The sequence below is a fragment of the Polypterus senegalus genome, chromosome 18 (genome assembly GCF_016835505.1).
Source record: "Polypterus senegalus isolate Bchr_013 chromosome 18, ASM1683550v1, whole genome shotgun sequence".
Lineage (NCBI taxonomy): Eukaryota > Metazoa > Chordata > Cladistia > Polypteriformes > Polypteridae > Polypterus > Polypterus senegalus.
In genome coordinates, this window is record NC_053171.1 from 91,730,781 (window position 1) to 91,744,426 (window position 13,646).

Consider the following 13,646-nt stretch of genomic DNA (forward strand, 5'->3'; position numbering starts at 1 on the left):
GCAAGTCTGTCGGAACTTGTATTCACTACTACGTGGAGGAGCAGAGTTTGCACGTGAAACATTAGCACACACGGTTGCCATCTGAATTACCATCAGCACATCTGTCTGCATTTCCATTAGTTCTTTTAAAAATGTCTAATGACTTCTTTACAAAACACACATGCAAATCACTTTCTTACAGAAAGAACGCTAGGAAACCAGCCAAACTATAGGAGCAAGCCTCACACTTCATAGGTCAACATTGAAAATATAGCCTGGAATAACTTGAACCTAAAATTTGAACAAAAATGTTCTTATTTTTAATTTGAAACCAATTTAATCAGTATGCTTGATAGTGAAACATGAAATCAACTCGATTGATCGTGTCCACACCTTTCACATGCAGCTCCCTAATAAGCAGAATTTCCAGCAGGTAAACAAATCTGTCACCATGAAAGACAATGACAAAAATCACAGAGAGACAAAATTGCCTATTTTCATAGTAGTTTTGTGTGGTAGTTAATTCATCTTCTTTGAACTTACATTTAGAAAATGTAATTGCACAAATGATTTTACTGTATATATTTTTTAATTATAACCAACTTACGGTTTTCATTCCAAATTGAAAAAAAAAAAAATCGAACAAGGAAACTTGTTGGGTATGCGTGAATGGTCCCTCACTTTTCTGAATGCTTTCTTGTTACACTGAAATGAGAACAGATGTCTGAGAATGCCCAGGCAGTCATCAACATGCCCTTTGGGAATATGGTTACTGGGCTATTATTTCATGCCCTGTTTCACTATGTTCTTCTGCCAAACGACAAGTTCACATTTGTAAGTAAACTATTTTCATTTACCTTTTCAATCACAAAACACATTTTGGGAGAAAAAAAAAACCTTCCTTAGGTTCTAGTTCTCTTATTGTTGTTAACTCTGGCCTAGCAATAATAATGAATCTTTTTAGCAGTAGCAAGACTAATAAAAATTTACAACAACATTGACTATCAATACTGTTAAACATCTTTAAAAGTTACAGCCAGCACCACTAGCTCATATGGTACAGCAACAATTAAGTCGTCATAGGTAGGCGGCCCAAGTAACCATTTAGCTGGTTTCCAGTTGATTGCATGTGCCATTAAATGTTGCCAATCTAAAGATCAAAAGAACTCAGTGCTTTAACTTCCAATGTTTGACTTTATAATTACAATTCCGTTATAATTATTAAATGTAAAGTGTAATATCATTTCTCTCTTTCTGTACATAGTGAATTCTAGTTTGAGATCCTTGGTTGGAACACGGGAATACTTTGAAAAGCACGGCAAAATGAATTTTAAATCTAACATTTCTTCAATGTTACTCATCATCTAGTCCTTCCAAGAGAACCCTAAATGCAAAGAAGACTGTTTCATGTATGTTAGGTAGAGTGCCCAGAGGGGACTGGTCAGGTGGTCTCGTGGCCTGGAACCCCTGCAGATTTTATTTTTTCTCTCCAGCCGTCTGGAGTTTTTTTTTTTTTGTTTGTTTTTTTCTGTCCTCCCTGGCCATCGGACCTTACTCTTATTCTATGTTAACTAGTGTTGTCTTATTCTAATTCTTACTTTGTCTTTTATTTCTCTTTTCTTCATCATGTAAAGCAATTTGAGCTACATTATTTGTATGAAAATGTGCTCTATAAATAAATGTTGTTGTTGTTGTTCAATGGTGTTTAGGTGTTATTTCATTTCTCCACTGAGGCACATCCTATGTTGAATCTGCATGTTGCACTTGTGTTTTCTTTGGGTGAATTTACCCTTGGGATTAATAAAGTATCTATCTATCTATCTATCTATCTATCTATCTACTAGGCTGACCCGCCTTTTAAAGCGACCGACTTTTAAGTTGACCACTTCTTAAGGCAATTCAATATGTAGATCAATTTGATATTTTATACAAACTCATTCATTTGGTTATATTGCATTTGAGCGGTATTACTTTAATACTCGTAGTTTCTGTTATTTTTGTGATGAAATGTAAACTTTTTTTCTATATTGAGGTCGCTCTTTTGAACCCCCCTGATATTTACTACACGGTGAGGCATTTGTACTCCATCGACATTAATTATTTCCAGAGACATAATTTTGTCTATTTTTCCAGCGCATCGCGCACAAAAGCAAGGGAACAATGGGAGCACCAGAACTCACATCATGTCGCTTCGTACCGCAAGCTGCAAGTAGTAAGTCTGTGATAAGCGGAATACCGCTACGCTTTCCACTCACGGGACGGAAGGACAATCCCGACCTCTTTTATATAGTAAGAAAGAAGAAGAAGACATTGCACAGTCTGGAGTAGAAAATCATCTTTTACCTGGAAAAACGAAACTACAAATCCCATCGTGCATTGCAAAATGGACGGGACGTGTGAAACTCCACGCCTGCGTAGCACTCACGGGACGGAAGGACAATCCCGTCCACTTTTATCTTTGGGTATTCTACTTTCCTTATGCAGATCAATTCATGCTACTCAGATTAGTGGAGACTCCAAATTGGCTTGGAATGTATTTGTATGTCAGTGCTTTTGAACATGCCTTGCGATAATCTGCATTGCTTACTACGTTGCTCTTAGGATTGTCTCCGACTCCTCAAAACACAATACTAGTAAAGGCAAGAATATAAAATGAATCAGTTAGAATATTATTGCCACATATAAGACAGTGTTACATCAGCATTACATCAAAGTGCAGGCTCTTTTCATCCTTATCTTGCACAAAAATAATGTCCAAGCAAATAAAAGGAGTTTTTTAGCACACAGTCATCCATGTTCTGATCAGGAGACAGATAACTGTACAGTATTAGAGATCCTAAGGAGTGCAGTTGTTACAGAACGTTTGAGGAAAGAGAATGACAGGCATACACAATAAAGAAAAAAAGAGGTATGAGAGAGAAAGAGAGAAATCAACATGTTAGAGGAAAGACAGGGGCAGGATGCTGGCATCTTTATAGCTTTATTGTTTTCAATGGTGTCCCAAAGACAGCAGGGATGACAGTAGGGTGTGGAGATTTTCGAAAGCTGAAGGAAGAGCAATAAGAGTATATAATGGTTTAGCTGTGATATCCTGGCTGTCTCATTTTTAATTTTAGTGTTTGTTACAAATTATAGTTCTAAATAAAAATACATAATGTATAATAAAAGGGTGAAATTAAAAACATTGACTTTAAACAAGTCACCGAGTAGGGCAGTCAGACAAGCTTTGATCCTTCTACTTATTTTGTATATTCTGGCCCATCGAGGCATGTACTCCACCACTTAAGACCACTTAAGGTGCTGTGTCATCTGGCACCAAGACATTTGTAGCAGATATTTCAAGGCCTATAAGTTGCAAGGTGGGACCTCCATGGATCAGACTTGTTTTCCAGCACATCCCACAGATGTTCAATTACATTTTGACCTGGGAAATTTGAACACCTTGAATTCTTTCTCATGTTTTTCAAACAATCCTAAACAATTTTTGCAGTGTGGCAGGCTGCATTATCCTGCTGAAAGAAACTACTACCATCTTGGAATATCGTTGCCATAAAGAGGTGTACATGGGCTGCAAGGTGGTACGTGTCAGGACCCAAAGTTTCTTAGCAGAACATTGCCCAGAGATTCACACTCTTCCCACAATGCATCCTGCTGCAATCTCTTCCCCAGCTGTATGACACACACGCACCAAGGTATCCACATGTTCTCAAAGAAAATGTGAATCAACAGACCACGCCACCTTCTTCCATTATTCCATAGTCCAGTTCTGAGACTCACTTGGCCATTGTAGGTGCTTTCACCAGTGGACAGGGATTAGCATGGGCACTCTCACTGGTCTGTGGCTACGCAGCCCCATGTGTAGCAAGCTGCGATGTTTGTTCTGACACCTTTCTTTCATTGCCAGCATCAAGTTTTTAGATAGAGTAGGTCTTCTGTGGGACTAGACCAGAGACGCCAGTCTTTGCTCCCATTGTACATCAATGAGCCTTGTATGTCCAAGACCTTGTTCACTGGTTGTCCTTTCTTGGACCACTTTTGGTAGGTACTAAAATACTGGAAACACAGCACAAGACCAGCTATTTTGGAGATGCCCTGACCCAGTCATGTACCCATCACAATCTGGCCCTTGACAAAGTCGCTCTCCTGCTTCCAACATTTCACCTTCAAGAATTGACTGTTCACGTGTTGCCTTATATATCTCACTCCTCGACTCCATTGTAACAAGGTAATCACTGTTATTCACTTGACCTGTCAGTGGTTTTAAAGTTGTGGCTAATCAGTGTATATGCTCTATGTCAGGAGTGGGCAAAGTCATTCCTGGAGGGCAACAGTGGCGGCAGGTTTTTGTTCCAACCCAATTGCTTAACAAGAAGCACTTATTGCTCAAGTATCACATCTGTGTCATTTTAGTTGTCTCACTTGTTAAGATTTTGAACCCTTATTACTTATTTCAGTCTTAAACAGCTGCATTCTCGGCTCCTTATCAGCAATAGGATGCAAATGACGAAAGAAACCAGAAGTTCTCCATTTACTTTGTTACCATTTCACCTGTGTGTATTTCTCATGCACTGTTTGGTTTAATTAAATACCTGGAAGGAAAGTGAAGAGAAAAAAGTGCAGGATTGAGAATTACTCATCCGTTTTAGACTTCAAATCATTTGGATGATATCCTTAGAAAGGAAAAAAAATCTATAATACGAGAATGACCTGACATGGCAGAGTTAAAGCACTAATAAGCCGTGAAATTAAATTATTGGCAAGGATTGTTTTCTAATTAAGCAACTGGGTTGGAAGAAAAACCTGTAGCCACTGCGGCCCTCCAGGACTGACTTTGCCCACCTCTGCTCTATGTTCTAGCTTAATACTGCTTGATATACATCATTCACATTGCATCTTAATAAATGTATTCATGAAGAGTGCGCCCTGTACACGTGAAGGCATTATACATGTCTGACCACTGAGGTGAATGCCAGCATAGAAATATTCATTTGCAATAAGTCAACTTGGCTGCTGTCGGCAATGAGCACTATTCACAACAGTCAGTGAGTACTTAGTAGTAATCATATCATAACAAGGAATACTGAAAGAAGCAATTGATTTTTCCACAATAACACCTCCACTACTTTAGATTCAGGTCACCTGCTTTGAGTAATTCTTTGGAATTAGATGCCTCTACAATATGTGATTCTAGAATCAGCAGGCTTTATGCATGATATGAGCTTGACTAGTTTAATTGTACTTTGCATATACAACAATATAACTTTGCATATACAACAATATAACTATTACTACTAGTACTTCAAGATGTGCAAAACCTCCAGAGTGACTAGAGGACAAGTGATTGTCTGTGGCAGAGCGACGGGCGCTGAGCAGACTCCTGTAAATCAATGGACAATCCACTGCATCCACTGAACAGGATCATCTCCAGCCAGAGGAGCAGCTTCAGCTACAGACTGCTGTCACCGTCCTGCTCCACTGACAGACTGAGGAGACCCTACACTATGTGACTCTTCAATTCCACCCGGGGGGTAAACGTTAACATTATACAAAAATATTGTCTGTTATACCTGCATTGTTATCACTCTTTAATTTAATATTGTTTTTTATCAGTATGCTGCTGCTGGAGTATGGGAATTACCCCTTGAGATTAATAAAATTACTATCTATCTATCTATCTGATTAGACAGTGTGAGCACAACCTGGGCACAGACAGGCAGACATGTTGCAATTCCACCACCACACGTTTATTTACAATATTTACACACAAACCCCCAAAGTCCTGGCCACACAACGCCTTACACTCTTCAGGCCTTCCTTCACTCCCGACTCCTGCCCTGAATGAAGGGAGGCAGCCCCTTTTATCCACACCCGGATGTGCTCCAGGTGGGTTCTCACAATCTTCCACAGACACACCCCCATGTGGCGGAAGTGCCGGCTGCATCCCCGGAAGCACTCTGGGTGTCCCTGCTCCTCTTCCCCCCAGCACTTCCTGGTGTGGCGGAAGTGCTGAGGTCCAGGGCTCCAAAGGCATGGGGGCCCCCTGGTGGCGACCACGGGCCCCTACAGGGTGGAGCTTCAAAGCTCTGTACCCGTGGCCCCCAAAGGAACCAGGGTGGTCGCACCCAGATGGTCTGGGGAAGGCGCAAGCCCTCCTCCGGTCCTCCTGGGCATCCCGGCAGGGTCGCCACCCCAGCCACCTCTGACAACAGTAAGATCTGTGACTCACTGTGACTGATTTTTTTCTTGATTTTCTTATTCTCTTGTTGAAAGTATAAGCTATTTTATATTAATGTACAATATTATTACACTTACAAGAATTACACCACTGAATGTGCTATCTTGTACTTTGACCACACAATGCTTCTGCTGTATGGAAACAGTTGTGCCAGGTATCCTAATCATGCATGCATTTGTTTCCCAAGATCACTTTTTCCACAGGTCTACAATTACAAGCTACAATTGAATGTTTGCATAGAAAAAAAGCCCATCATCATACTGTATATGCTTCATTTTTAGAACACCAAGATAATTTAAGCGAATAGAAGAAACAATAACATAATTATCTTGAATAAAGCCAATAAGATGAGTCAGAGACAAAGAAGGTCATGCAGCCAGCATACTGACAGTCTGAATCCAAATTGTGAGTTATCATTCCCCACTGGCAACCCTTCAAGGAGTGATGCAAGGAGGATGAGAGAGGAAAAAGCTAGTCTGTCAACAGCATGGCAACTCCTAATGAAAAGCTATGCATGAGCTGAATATCAGATGCTAAAACATTCTGTATATCACATGAGGCTTTTGATGTGGATAATGCTGAATCCTTCAGCCAGGTCAACAAAGATCACAAGATTTTGACAGGGCAATATTCTTTCTCTATCTATTCTACTTACATTCTATTTCTTCTTCAATCAAGGATAAAGTTTAAGAGTAAAATGAGTTCTTACATTAACCAGAACACTATTGAACATCAAAATTTAATTATTTGGACAAGAAAAATGGCTTTTTCTTAGAGAGGACATTCAAATGTATAAACTAATTTATGACTACTGTATGAAAGATGAGCATAGATAACAGTGTGGCCTAGACGTTGCTGAGATGGACTGTAAATGACAATGAGACACCCTCAACCCCAGACATTGGTACTTAAGCCAGACGTACTAACATTTTCTAAGCAAAGCAAATATATATGAACCACACTTTTAATGTCATAAATCCAAAAAAATAAGTTTAATATATTGTCACATATGTGCGCTTGACAAAACAACTTAAAGGCTTGTCTCATTGTAATTCCACCCCGAGTTAAGGGTTGACATTGTTGCCTAATGCTTCTCCTCCTTTCCCTCTTACAGATCAATCAACTGGCAGTCCTAATGATGTCACTTCCAGGTCAAAGTTCCTTGGCACCACCCCTCTTCTTAAAGGACACCGCTGCCATTTTGAGCCAGTTGTGATTTGACAACAGATGGAAAAAGACATTATTATTATTACAAACTGTTTTTGCCATTTTTTTTATTCATCATTTATACGGGGTTCGCCTTTGAGGTCCCCCAACTCCCTTTATCTAGTCTTGTCTCCTGTTTTACCATCTATTTAAAATAAAAAAGGGAGGAGTAAGCACCGGCAGCTCACACAAGGTACAGAAAAACAAATCTAACAAACAACTGATTTTATTTATTGCCTCATGTAGTGGCACATACACTTTCCTATTTTAAGGAACTCGAAAAAGCTGTCACTGTGCCTTTTATTGTCTCACTTCAGTTTTCTCATCAAACCTCTGGCAGTGAGCCATCACCAGTCGTACTTGAGTCATTTACAGCCGATCCCAGAATAACAGACTTGAGTATCCCCAATAAAATCCCAGTACTGCCACTTCACATTGTCTTCTGGCAGGCCCTGGACTCACATAAAGTAATTCTGGGCTACAACGCCACTGATGGCCCCTTTGTTGCTATTTGTTGTCCAGTATAATGCTTGTCATATTCCATTTGATTCCAGTCTCCTAGCTAATTGGCTCAATGCAAATTAATTAATATACTTTTTTACTGCATTTTATTTTTTTCCTACAGAAGGTATTGGGTCTAAACACACACCAGGATGACTAAAACGGAAGAAAATTAAAAAGAACAACCTCTGATTTGGCACTTACAGTCATGATGAGGCAAAACCACTGCATAGTGAACTAAGACCTCAAGACACCATAAAGCCTGTTCTGTTTTCTTTCATGGAAGGAGCCAGGAGTGCTTCCGCCCAGACACAGCACATATGCCTTCTGGTGATCAGCCAATCCAGCAAGTCTGGTGACTTTTTTCATGTTTCTGTTTTTTAAATATGTGTTTACAAGAAAATGAAACATTTAAATCAGAGCCTACTGAATCTGAAACAGATATTTTATGTTTCAGGTTTTTTTTTTTAAAAAAGCACAAAAGTTAGGTCCTGCAAAATAAAGTAAGGATTTTTGATTTATATGGCAGCAAAAAAAAAAACAAAAAAAAAAAAACACTTTGCAATTGCCAGTTGTTCTTTAAATATTTGAAAATATAACAACTGTAAAAATACTTTAGTGGAAAAAAACCTTTCACAAAACACACAACACAAGCTACAATACAGTACTCATAAATGTATAACACCGGTGTAAACGAAAAAAATTGTTTTGATTATTTCATGTAATTTATATATATACACTGCTCAAAAAATTAAAGGAACACTTTTTAATGAGAGTACAGCATCAAGTCAATGAAACTTCTGGGATATTAATCTGGTCAGTTAAGTAGCAGAGGGGGTTGTTAATCAGTTTCAGCTGCTGTGGTGTTAATGAAATTAACAACAGATGCACTAGAGGGGCAACAATGAGATGACCCCCAAAACAGGAATGGTTTAACAGGTGGAGGCCACTGACATTTTCCCTCCTCATCTTTTCTGACTGTTTTTCACTAGTTTCACATTTGGCTACAGTCAGTGTCACTACTGGTACCATGAGGTGATACCTGGACCCTACAGAGGTTGCACAGGTAGTCCAACTTCTCCAGAATGGCACATCAATATGTACCATAGCCAGAAGGTTTGCTGTGTCTTCTAGGACAGTCTCAAGGGCTTGGAGGAGATTCCAGGAGACAAGCAGTTACTCTAGGAGAGCTGGAGAGGGCCATAGAAGGTTCATAACCCATCAGTAGGACCAGTATCTGCTCCTTTGGGGAAAGCAGAACAGGATGAGCACTGTCAGAGCCCTACAAAATGACCTCCAGCAGGCCACTGGTGTGAATGTCTCTGACCAAACAACCAGAAAGACTTCATGAGGGTGACCCAAGGGCCCCATGTCCTCTAATGGGCCCTGAGCTCACTGCCCAGCAGCATGCAGCTCGATTGGCATTCGCCATAGAATACCAGAATTGGCAGATGCACCACTGGTGCCCTGTGCTTTTCACAGATGAGAGAAGGTTCACCCTGAGCACGTGACAGAAGTGAAAGGGTCTGGAGAAGCCATGGAGAACATTATGCTGCCTGTAACATCATTCAGCATGAGCACTTGTGACGATGTGGGTTCTGGCTCCACACTCCCTTTGCTATTGGAAGCACTCGAACCCAACACCGTCGATAATGTTGCCGAGTGAGCTAGTCAATGGAGGCAAATTAAGCATCTGAGCAAGGGGAAGGTAAAAAGTGCAAAAGTGCTTTTATTTATAATTGTCCATCAAATCAAAAACAGTGTTCCAATAAATAGTGCAGATCTTCAATAAAATAAATAATCCATTAAAAGAACACGTGGGGGTTAAAACTCAATAGAAAAAACAATCCTTAAAATCGGAGGTTAAATCTTCTTATGGAATCAATCTTAAAACACTAACACAATCCGTGCCTATTTTCTGTATGCGTCTCACCTGCTTATCCCGTACGGGCTTAGCAGCAGGCAAGACGCTCTCTGCAGCTGCCCTCCTACATCACACGCTCGAGACTGGAGACCTCCCGATCCCTGGCTTCGGTCTGGCACTCATCCCAGTCCCGAGACTTGATTACCCTCAACGGCCAGGTCGCCCGTTGGGGATTCCATCACCAAGTCTCCCGACTTCCGCTGCCTTTTCCATGGCCTCTCTGCGGCCCGTCGCTTTCACCTTGTCACTACCGCTACCAGATCGCTCAGCGGGAGCGACATCTACACAAACACCTGGGTGTCGGCCTAACACCCAGCTTCCTCGCAGCTGCCCACGCGCGCGCTCACCACACGCTCCGCGTGTCCGTCTCTCTCCTGCACCGCTTGCTTCCACGCTCCCTGTAACCTCCGTCCTCTCCTTTCCTTTCTCTCCGATCGATTCTCTCTCTCCTCCCCAACCGACTTGCGCTTCTTTTAAAAACATGAGGGGCCATCACAGCTGCAGCATTAGCCACGGGAGCAATCACGAATGTGGGCAGTTCCTCACCTGTGCACACGGTGAGAAACGCCCACATCGACGACTGCCCCGCTGCTAACAACGCCCCCTCACGAAGCCGCCTCGGGTGCGGTGATTATTTATTTAAAATCAATGGCCTTTTCTCCACGAGCTGTGGACCCATAACACCACAGCACTTTGGTGGTGGGTTAATGATTGTCTGGGGAGGCATATCCATGGAGGGTCACACAGACCGCTACAGGCTTGACAAAGGCACCTTGGCTGCCATTAGGTATCAGGATGAAATCCTTGGACCCATTGTCAGACCCTATGCTGGTACAGTGGCTCCTGGTGCACGACAATTCCTGGCCTCATGTGGTGAGAGTATGCAGGCAGTTCCTGGAGGATGAAGGAATTGATACCATTGACTGGCCACCACACTTTCCTGACCTAAATCCAATAGGACACCTCTGGGACATTATGTTTTGGTCCATCCAATGCCACCAGGTTGCACCTCAGACTGTCCAGGAGCTCAGTGATGCCCTGGTCCAGATCTGGGAGGAGATCCCCCACAACACCATCTGTCATCTCATTAGAAGCATGCACCGATGTTGTCAGGCATGTATACAAGAACACAGGGGCCATACAAAGTGCTGCGTACAATTTTGAGTTGCTGCAATTAAATTTTGGCAAAATGTATATATAGGTTTGGATACTGAATTAAAAAAAAAATTACCCCTTGACATATTTTTTGACAAAATACCATTTTTAGCTTTTTTTTACTATAATTCATTAAATATTAATATTTTATTTTAATGATAATTTGTTTGAATTTAATATTTTCTAATATTAAAATCTATGTTTAAAGCTTTGAAAATCAGCTTGAAAAAATTAACTACAATGAGCACTGTTGGTTCATACTGTATGTGGGGATCTGAAGGTTCTGTGCATTTTACTGGGTCAGAAGACAGGGCAAACCAAATCCCCAGGTTTTTTTTTTCTGTGAGTGGGACAGCAGAGCCAAGAATTGACATTGGATTCAGAAGGAATGGCCATCTAGAAAAAAAAAGCAGCAGCTTGGCACCAAAACCTTCATTAGACCAAGCTGATTAAGATAAAGTGCTGCTACCACTGCTTCATGTGATTCAACGAAGTGGCTTGTCAAAGGCCCAACAAAAGATGAAGCCATTGTTATGGATTTGTGCCCAATGTTTTCAGTTTTGTCTGAGGCTAAATTAAAAGAGGTCATTTTTGCCACACCGGATTTTAGAAAACTGATTCCTGATGTAGAATGGTAGAATTGATAGGTTGATGAACAACCTGGAATAAGAGGCTTCGGTATCGAAGCAGTAATTTCTAAGTTCTTCGGTAACTATAATGTCGCATATAAGTCAGGGTCTGATTTTATGATCGATTTTTCGGGTTTTAAGTAAGGATTAAGAATAGCTGGGAGTCTAACACTGATGAATTAACAAAAAATACTTTGAAACATTTTTTTAAATCTGTCAGTCAAACAAGATCAAAGTATTGAACCTCGGATCCAGAAAAAGCACGGTTGGCCCTGCTTTGGCCATGTAATGGTAGATCTATTCTTTGTCCTTGCAAAGAAATGATAATCAAAAGAAACAAGCTCTCGTGTCCCTTTTTAAAATCTCAATTGTGAGAAACTGCCCTCATCCTCCACAAAATTTCAATAATCAAAAAAAAAAACCCAATGACTGCAGAATTTCCAACTAACCAGACTTCATCCAGTCATGTGGTTCTGTCACTACTAAGCTTTTAATCACTGCAGCAATCTTCACTACAAAAATTAAACAACCCTGAGCAATGCTTCTGGCTCTATGTTGGGCTCAGATGTTCCTCAAATTGCTCCATTCACATCCCAATGAAGTGCACAGTTGAGGTCAACATTTCTTGCTGAGAACATCCTGCACAAAGTTCCACCAGTACCTTTTTGAGTTGTCAAATTGTCCACTAGAAACTCTTCAAGACAATCTGAGCCGAATGGGTTTCTAAATAAACTGATTGAATTCAAAGTACCTTTAAAAGCACTCTGCTGTTACACCCTAACGTCCCTAAAACGCACTTTTTCACATAATACTGCCATTCTTGATTCGAAAATTACATAGCTATCTAATGGTTTATAACTGGTCTATCAAGACTGCGTTCCACAAGTTTTGAAATGTCTTTTAAAGGTGAATTTTGCAGATTAAATGTAAACTTTTTTGGGTCAAACATGTAATCTTCTGTTCTCTGGCTCAAAGTTAGCGGACTGCCTGCATTCTCACTCCTTATAGGCTAAATCCACTTCAAAGGCACGGGTGGGCGGGGCTTATTCCGATACCAATGGGCGCAAGATTGTCACTGGACTCTTATTATTCGTTTCCATCATTAAAAATTGCGAGATAGAAATGTTGCCGTCATGAAAAGAAAACAAACAACTACAGTGATTGACATTTTACATTTCAAGCGCAAACGTGATGCATTATGGAATTTTCATTTAAAAGATTTACTGCAAAATACATTTGAGCGCTATCTTTTAAGATCCAAGACGTATTCCCATCTAATTCTTAGAGCACCTCTTCCAGACTGACAGAGCTTTATGGAACTCCGTTCTTGAGACACATGCGTCCGCCGCTCAGACGTCAGCTGTAATGAGCTACACTAGCAGGTCCTTGAAGCTACATCATAATCAAATTACGTATAAACTTCTGAAATGACAGATTCCGACACTTCGTACAAACAGGCATTTTGGAATTTAATGTCGTTATAATAGATCATGCTCGCATGAGGATTTAGAAATCTATATATTCTAAAACAATTAAAGCTGCAGTTTTATGATATAGAGCAGAGGACACAATTATCTGACAAGTACAGACCATTGATATTAAAACAATACTATGAAAGAGAAAGAAAGCAGAGACATTATACGTAATACAGTACTACAATTGTCCGCTTCAAATACTACGACAGAATCTACGCCACAATGAGCAACGCGCGTGAAGCGTGTTACTATTGGAAATCACTCACCGGCTTCTTCGGCCTCTTCCGCTCCCTGTATGGCGTAAAGCAACCGCCAAGCATCTTGGTAATTGTAGTCATTGCTGCAAAAACTGCTGTCGGGAGCTCACGGGCTGAAGTCCACTTTTACAACACATACAGATGGACAGATTTTTTGAACATTCATTTTAACAAGCACAGGGCAAATTTGGATTTTTCTACTGTACACTGCAAACTCTGTTAAACTCATATATACTGCCGTTTTAAAATTTGTTACAAAAATAATATTGCTAGATGCTATTATTT

The 13,646-nt window shown here is 40.6% G+C and overlaps 1 protein-coding gene across 2 annotated transcripts in view; it reads right to left on the reverse strand.

The window, feature by feature from the left end:
* The window catches only part of adck1 (aarF domain containing kinase 1), a 900,828-nt gene extending 887,429 nt beyond the window's left edge, over positions 1 to 13,399 (reverse strand). For both annotated transcript variants that reach the window (XM_039741371.1, XM_039741370.1), the window contains exon 1: positions 13,371 to 13,399. The gene's annotated coding sequence lies outside the window, so the exon portion shown is untranslated. The remainder of the gene's footprint in view (positions 1 to 13,370) is intronic.
* Between the last annotated feature and the right edge of the window lie 247 nt (positions 13,400 to 13,646).